The following is an 8,916-nucleotide window of genomic DNA, read 5'->3' on the forward strand; positions in this document are numbered from 1 at the left end:
ACCATTCATAAAAGTCTGTGCCTGTTGAATATTTTTATTATTCCGCAAGATATAAAATGATTTAATAAACAAAATACACAGAACTTAACTTTAAATACACAGAATTTAATTTAAATTTAAAAGTAAGCTGGGGGAAAGATCTGGAAAGAATTGTTATTTTCTAGTTGCTGGAAATGTTGTGCTTCAATATAAAATGCAAGTCTTTACAAATCAAAATTCAGATGGAATCTTTCTCTGTTGTGATGCTGTTGAAGCTGCCCAGGGTTAAGAATATAGGTCATCTTACAATGAAAGTTTATTGAAAGTTCAGCTTCAGGAGGAATAGAAAATCCTATCTCTTCCCTTGTTATAATTAATCTTTTAATTATGTTATTTTATATAAAAGCTTTAATTTTCCACATTCACTGGCAATAAGTTATTTATCTTCTCATTATGAGAACAAAAGCTATCAACCACAATTGATAAAGGCTGGCAAGATACTTTCTTAATAAGAAATTGTGATAATCAATAAAGGTTCATTTTAGAGTGCTGACATGAGCGAGATGTTTATTATTAACCATTGGAATGTTTTTATAGTATGCTGGAATTTATACTGAAATAATTTGAAGAGCCATTAAAATGGTACATAAGTTAGATTTATTTAGTTATGTTACAAAGGTGCACATATGCATATATAACTTTAATTGGAATCAGTAAATTAGCCTTTATACTAACTGACACTTTTATTTTCTCAGTTTATTCATCCTGAAATTTTGTTAAATTAAGGAAATTGCAAGATAAGAAATCATCTAACAATTTATCTAAATACTAAAATCCTAGAAAATTTGAATGTTTCATGCAGATTTATATTTTGGTTTGACCAAGGTTATTTATTTATTTAGTTTTTTTAAATGGAGGCCTACATAAAATAATTAGTATACTTGGATGAGGGACCAGAAGGAAGCTTGTGGTAGTAGGCTGGGCTGGAAAGTTGAGAAATATAGATACAATGTGTGAGTGTATGTATGTGTGTGTGTGTGTGTGTGTGTGTGTGTGTGTGCATATGTGCATATATACACATACATACAGTGTATCAGCAGCACCAATACAATGTTTTTTTATGTGTGGTGACCATGCTCACAGCCACCATTTTGAGTTTTTTACCTACCTGTTTGTGTGTGTGTGTGTGTGTGTGTGTGTGTGTGTGTGTGTGTGTGTGTGTGTCCATCGCCCCCAGCCTTCAGAAGATTCAAAAAATTTAGAGGACTTTTGTTTCTTGCAAATGTAGCTAAAAGTTTTGCCTTGATATAACAAAGCTTTCACACTGACTGCCTGTAGCTTTTTTTTTACAACAACTAACTATTTAATTTGGAGGAAAAAACCATGGTTACTCTAAGGCCAAATTCAAAGCCACATTCAGCTCTTTCTTCAGTCTGCTTATATACCTCAAATATTTTTAGCATCCAGATCTCCCAAGCTGTGAAGGTGTTGTGTTTCTAACAGACAAATAGGTCAATGGACAATTACATGTTTTTCTAAGCGTTGAAGAAATGCCGGCAGGATTGTGGAAGTCTCTATGGGCTCCAGTGTTTCCTGTGTTGTATCCAGAGGCTGGAATGATTCATTCAGCCTCCATTTTTAGCTTATTGGCACACTCAAAGTTAGCCAACAAAACAGAAAATCTGCTCTCAAATGCACTAACTGAGCCTTGAAGAGAGTGATTCCTTCCCAACATTAATGGAGATGAAGAAATTTCTATGCCCATTTATATTCTAACTTTTTAAAAAAATTCTTCCTAAATTTGCCCAAAGAGGGAGAAAAATAAATAAAAAGAAATGCAAGTATCCTGGAATGGAACAGTTTTGGGAAGGTAAAGCTCAGAGTTTTCTGATACTGGTAGAAAAAGTGCTTCTGAAAATGAGAAAACTTTGTTCAAATATTTGTCTGCTTCTTCTTGTCCTGTTACTGTATCATTAAGGGTATGCAGGGAAATCATAATTTTCCATAGCATTATGGAATTGTGAAGATTTCAGTAGTTCTTCATTCTTCCCATTTATCTTAAAGTGGTTTGCCACATATTAATTTTTTAAAAAAAATCCATAAAGCTTTACTTTAAATGAAGTTAGTAGCAAGGAAATGCTAACACCAAACAATAAGTTCTTTACTGTGCCAGAATTACAATGCATATTCTTAACAGTGCACCATAGAGGCAATTGTAGAGGTGAATATTTGTAGCTCAGGGTTGGGTCCTTGGTGCTCTTTGAGCTTGGTTGTTTTCTTGCAGACATTTCATTACTCAACTAGGTAACATTGTCAGTACTAGAATGGAGTACAGTTTGCTCTCTGATTATATATAACTGGCTTGCCCTGTCAGTGATGGTGGGGTCATTCATGGTGATTCCTTGATTATGCTTCTGTTTACTGTTTGTCTGAGTTGGTATTCCTTGTTTGGGGTATTGTTTATTGCTTGGTTGTTGGTCTAGTGTTAATCTTGGTTTTAATCTCTGCTTTTCTGTTGATTGCTTGTGAGTAGCTGTTTTGACCTTTTTGTTTCCTTTTTAGCTTTTTGATTGCCTTATTTGAATAGTATATACATGTGGTTTATCTCCATGTATGATGTATCTATTGATGGTTGATTTGTCTGAGTGCATTTTTTTATTTAGCTTGGTCTAGGATTGTCACAGTTTCCCAGTTGAAACTATGGTTTCCCAATTTAAATGACATCCAAGGTTTAAGATTGATTCCATAAGGCACCTTTCCATTAAAACCACAATTTCAACCTAATTGTTAAAAAGTCAGATAAGCAAATGCTATTTGATTTTATGTTTTGCCAGAGGATTGTTGATGTATGGACTACCAACCAGCAGATGGCAGCATAGAGGCCTTTTCTGTCTCTTGTAGCTGCCATCCATTTGCAGATCCTGGATGCAATTACTTGTTGTGATTCAGCGTCAGCCTGTGATACCAGCAGCTGAGTCTGATGATTGTGAAGAGGAGGAGGAGGAGGGGTTTGGAGAGCCTTTGGTGTCAGAGGAAGGCTCTGATGCCCTATTTTGTTATTTTCCCCCCTCAAAGGTATTACTGCATCAAGGTGTAAAAGTTCTACTTTCTGTAAGTACCTCTCAGTTCAATGTGATGTTGTCACTGAAGTACAGGGCAAAGCATCAGAGTCATCTTGACTTATACTGTTAATATCATCTGAAAAAAAAATCAAAAGTGTTATAATGATGTGATCAACTTATTGGAGAGTTCAATAACTGACTATGTCACCAAGCAGAACATTTGGAAACCATACCTCACATCATTATTTTCTCTCAGATCTGTATTGTTTGAAAAACTAACCAGATTCCCAGTTTCTCCCTGATTAGTATGGCAAAGACTGCAAATTTTTCTGACAAAATATCTTTTATATCAAAATGGAAAATGCTGCTTTCATGTGTGAGATTACTTTAAAGGGCATTCAATAAGATAATGTGGCAATCCAAAACTCCTACTCCTGGGGAGAATAATCATCTGTCCTAAATTATATTAAAAGCTCTGTCTACAGCCACATTAGAAAAAGACCTGAAACCTGACAGATAAAAAAGAAATCCCAATTTTGAAGTCAGAATAACTATGATTAAAGAGGCAAAATATATTGTTTTACAAGTCATATTCTAGAAAACCGTTCAGTTTCCTCCTGGAATATGCTGAATAATTTAGAATTAACAATATTTTTGTAATTATGTAATTACAGCCAGTCCAGTAGTCTATAGTAGCCACCTTTTATCACTAATCTGTGTTTTCTAAGTACAGGAGATTATGGCTAATGAAAAAAGAAAATCATTTCTACACACTGTGGAAATAATTGTATGCGTAAAAACTACAGAGTGCTTTCAGCAACTATCGTAAAACTAAAATAAATCTTCATGGAAAGAAGAGGGTAGAATGGAAATGGAACAATAATAATTACAAACAAATAAGTTTTGTTTGTAACAGCATACTTGTTATATTGGCCTTGCTAGAGTATGAAGGGAAGAAAATGAATGCTTGTAAACTGTACACTCTATTTCTAACATAGTTGTTACTGGAGATATTTGTTTTTCACTGTATTTCAATTCATATGTTTGTTATAAACATTTATGAGCAACAGTAATTGGGTGTAGTTTATTTCATGAAGAGAACATACAGAATAATTAAAAGATGTAAAACAATTCGTGTTGTAGGTAGGGAAATTTTTTAAAAAGTAATGTTTGCCTTTAATGTAGTTTATAGGTCAGAAAGAACATAAAGATCTCCAGACATTGCTTCTACTTAATCCTGATTCTTTTTTTCCTTTTAAATCATATTTTCCTTTCTGTCAAATAACTAAGGAAAACCTTATACGTTAGTTGCCTTGTAAAGGGCTAGCTCAGCAACTGGAAAATATTTATGGAGAAAAAATGGAATTTTTTTACTGGTTTCTTAGTATATTTCTCTCTAAGAATGTTTCATGTTATTATACAAACATTTGAGGGAAAATCGGAATACAGATTGTGTATCCCAAGTGGAAGATAATAGGCACGGCAGTGTTTCCAATCCTCTGGAGATTCTGTTTGAATCCTTTATCCACATTAAGCACTCTAGGGGAAAAAAAGCACAGTGAGTGCTTTGAAAAAGTGAACGGATGACATTGGATCCCAATTTTCCAAATTACATTAAATTGTCTTTTTATTGCAGTCTGAACACAATTGGCTCTTGTCTACTCATAATTGTAATAATTGCAAGAAAAATAAGTCCATATTTATTTCTTATTGCAGGTCAAGAAAAATGTTTCTTTCTTCTTGTTGAATAGAAGACATTATTCAAATGGAATCTGAAAAGCAGATTCAGTGGAGCTGAGTAGAAAGCTAGAGTATTTCTAGTCCTGTTAGTACACTTCTTCCTCTTTCCTCCCAGAAGAACAAAAGGTAGGAATGAGGAAGATATTGGCTAAAAGTGTGAACTTCTGCAATTACCTATGACAGCATCTGCAGGCCATCAATAAGCAGACATCCGTCCCAAGGCCAAAATTCAACTTCCCAAAACACTTCCAAAAGCAATTAGACTTTAAAACATCCTCCACTGATACCAATGACTCCTATATTAAAACATAATTGCAGGATGGGGATGATTTTACAAGAGCCTCCAGGTAGTGGGAAGGATGGTTAGTTCTTCCATCTACAGAAATTACTCTCCCTCTGAAACATCCCACAGAAACAAACTTTTAAAATAACTTCCACTTATATCCAAGGAGAATATATTTAAAATTTGTTTAGGAAGTATTAAATCTTGGAATGGAAACTGTGTACCTATATAACCACCAAGCTTTAAAATAACATTTTAGGGCAGATGGAGAAGATTGTCCAAGGGCCCATCCACAAATCCTGCTTGCTTTGCCATAAAGGTGTCCAATGAACCATTCGCAGAGAATGTCATCTCATCACAACCTGCTTTAGGTATTCTGGTATGAAAATAGTTGTCTGTCTGTCTATCTACCTAATCATAGAAATAGCATTTAGACTTATATACTGCTCCACAGTGCTTTACAGCCCTCTCTAAGCGGTTTACAGAGTCAGCATATTGCCCCCAACAATCCCCATGGGTCCGCATTTTACCCACCTCGGAAGGATGGAAAGCTGAGTCAACCTTGAGCCAATCAGGATTGAACTGCTGGCTGTGGGTGGAGTTAACCTGCAATATTGCATTCTAACCTCTGTGCCACCATCATTTATATGTGTCCATCTTACAAATGCCAGAATTCAATGTGGGCATTGTGGGGTGCATGGAGAAGGAGCCTTAGGAAGAATATGTCTATCTCAGAAACATGCTTCATTCCTCTTGGCCCAGGAGGTTTGCTGTTGAATCACCCACTCTTGTTTGTTGTTGGGCTCTGCATCTATTCTGTCATGTTGTTTTGGCTCCAAGGAAGACTAGTAATCTATGTTCTGAAATTATGCTATCTCACTGCATTTTAAAGGATAAATATTCACTGCCTCATAATGAGAATCTCTTTCACATGAACCCAAACTGTTTTCTTAAACTTCAACAGCACTTATCTAGTAATGTTCTGTTCCAGCCTATGACCGGCCCTGTTTGAATGTCAGGGACAACCCCTTTTTATAGTCAACAGGCTGGAAAAACCCAACCAAATTTATTTACAAAGAAATCAAAAGTTCAAACAAGAGTTAAACAGGAATAACAGACCAGGACTCTAGCAGAAGATCTTCAAACAATTGCCTTCAGCAACCAGCACCTCCCACACCTTCCCCTTTTATCAGAAGTCCCAAGGCGTGGCTTCTCATTGCCTTCTCCTCCTCTCACTGAGTTGCCTCATTGCCTTTCTCTGTTCTACTCTGCTGGATTGCCTCCTGCTCCTAGTGTCCCTGAATAGATCCACCTGTGAATCATCTACATCCAATACCTCATGCTCACATGGCTGAGTCTGATGAGGAACATGACGGGAGGGGCCAGACTGAGAGTCCTGCAGTGCATCAGAGCCTTCCTCTGACACCAAAGGCTCTCCAAACCCCTCCTCTTCCTCCTCTTCACAATCATCAGACTCAGCTGCTGGTATCACAGGCTGACGCTGAATCACAACAAGTAATTGCATCCAGGATCTGCAAATGGATGGCAGCTACAAGAGACAGAAAATGCCTCTATGCTGCCATCTGCTGGTTGGTAGTCCATACATCAACAATCCTCTGGCAAAAGATAAAATCAAATATAAATTTGATTGTGGCACAGTGGTTGTAATGCAGTATTGCAGGTTAACTATGCCCAGAGTCAGGAGTTCGATCCTGACCAGCTCAAGGTTGACTCAGCCTTGAGTATAAAAGCATTGGCCTGACATATCTTCTCTATGTAATTTGTTTGCAGTTTTTTTTCCTGCAGTTGGTGATGTTGGGCAAAACATGATCAGTCACTCTTCCTACAGTGTCACAGAGGCACCCTATGGGACAGCATGATATATGCCTACATGATTTTCTTCCTGCTCTGAGATGGGAGGAAAGCATAGAAAAGCAACTGTGTGAATGCACCTTAAGTTGGAAGAAATCATGGATCAGCATACTTTTGAAATTTATTATATATTTAGAAGGCTTGCTAATTTACTGAATTTTTCCAAATAACCACCTTTCCTTTTTAAAACTGTAGACACTGTCATTGTCTACAGAGATGATTTCATCGTCATGTCATAAATTAAAATCCTAGCTCAAGCAAAATATTATTTTAGGTTAAGTGGTGCAACCACTAGCTTCTACTGTGGCTACAAAATGTGAAAATCATGGAACATTACATTTTCAACCAATTAAATCAACCTTCCCCTTCTATTGTTTTTCAGATATGCCAGGCTCTTCTGGAAATAGGAATGCTTAATGATTAGATGGTATATAAGCATCCAACCTAAAAATTTAGTAGAGTGATACTGTTAATACAGTATGAAATGTATTAATATAGTATCAGTCTGAAGACTGGTTTAAGTTAAAATATTAAATAGGAGCCCCGGTGGTGCAGTGGTTAAAGTGCAGTGTTGCAGGCAAACTCTGCCCATAGCCTGGAGTTCAATCCTAACAGGGCTCAAGGTTGACTCATTCTTTAATCCTTCCAAGGTAGGTAAAATGAGGGCCCAGATTATTGGGGGAAATATGCAAATAATGCTTACATTGTAAATCACCCAGAGAATGCTGTAAAATACTAAGTGGTTGTACATAAGTCTAAATGCTATTGCTATGCTATTATGTTCATTCTTTAGCATTTATTCCCCAAACAGTGGAACAATATTCCCATGCTTAACCATATCTCATCCTATTGCTTCCTAACAAAAAAACAAAAAGCACACATTGGACACAAATATGTGCAATATTCTCCAGCCTCCAGAACAGTATTAGATGAGTTTCAACTATGCACGAAACAGATAGGTGTCATTCAACCCGTGATTCTAATACCACAATTCTCATTCATTATCACCAGAATCAAATACATTTTATCACTGTTTTGCCAAAGTGAGCAGATGTGATCCCTAACCAGCTGGGTTACACTGATCTCAGACGTATATAATTTAAAGATTTAAAGTATTTTCTTCATATTTCAGCTGCTTTGTCTGGATGTGTTCCTGCAAAAGTGTTCAGTATCTCCTTCAACCTAATCATTTTCTAATGAGAGTTGCCAAGGACGAAGAATCTGGAAGCTTCAGAGTGTAAAATAGGTACTACATCACAGAACTAAAGAACTGGAACTACAGTTCCTTATTAATTTTATTCCTTCTCACCCAAATGAATATTATATAGATTCAGGCCTAAATTGGATACTGTATTCTTCTCCCTGATTCACCAAATATAGATTTATATTTCACTTCTTTTGCTGGAGTCATGGAGTAGCTCATGACATTGATAAATGCAAGAGAAACTTCACTGACCCAAAATAAGAATAATGGGAAACTCTCCCAACGGCAGTAAGAGAAAATGCCTGATGTTTTGTTTGCTTGTTTTCTCCTGCCCCCAACCTTTTCTTTCACATAAGAAATTGAAGAAAGATGTTCTTGGGTTTGATCAGAGCACTTACCCCATAAAACACTTTCTCCATGAAAGCTGATGTGGAGGAGATTTGCTGAACTGCAGCAGCTGTCTCCAATTTGATGTCCTCCAGTCTTCAAATCCTCTAAGCCCTAGTTGCTATTCATGTCCATATAACAAGATTTTGCCACTGTGGGTAGGATAGGATCCAAAATAATTAAAAATGAATTAAGGCATAAAATGTAAGAAAATATTTGCTGGCTCTTATGAAGGCTGATTTAGTTCAACATCATGTTACTGACAGCCAACCAGTTAAGTCTGGGACATCAAACAATGGGGAGTGAAAGCAACATGGCGTCTTTTCTGTTTTCTCTCAGCAACTGTTATTCAGTAGCTTAGTGCCATAAAATGAACACTTAATTGAGTT

At 36.4% G+C, this 8,916-nt stretch overlaps 1 long non-coding RNA gene across 1 annotated transcript; it reads right to left on the bottom strand.

The window, feature by feature from the left end:
- Window positions 1–1,184: 1,184 nt before the first annotated feature.
- On the bottom strand, window positions 1,185–8,664 carry LOC308660499. The gene is made up of 2 exons (XR_014024743.1): window positions 8,539–8,664; window positions 1,185–3,177 (listed from the first exon to the last, which is right to left on the bottom strand). It is a non-coding gene; the product is annotated as an uncharacterized lncRNA (long non-coding RNA).
- Window positions 8,665–8,916: the final 252 nt, after the last annotated feature.

The sequence above is a fragment of the Vipera berus genome, assembly GCF_964194415.1.
Source record: "Vipera berus genome assembly, chromosome: 1".
Taxonomy (NCBI): Eukaryota; Metazoa; Chordata; class Lepidosauria; order Squamata; family Viperidae; genus Vipera; species Vipera berus.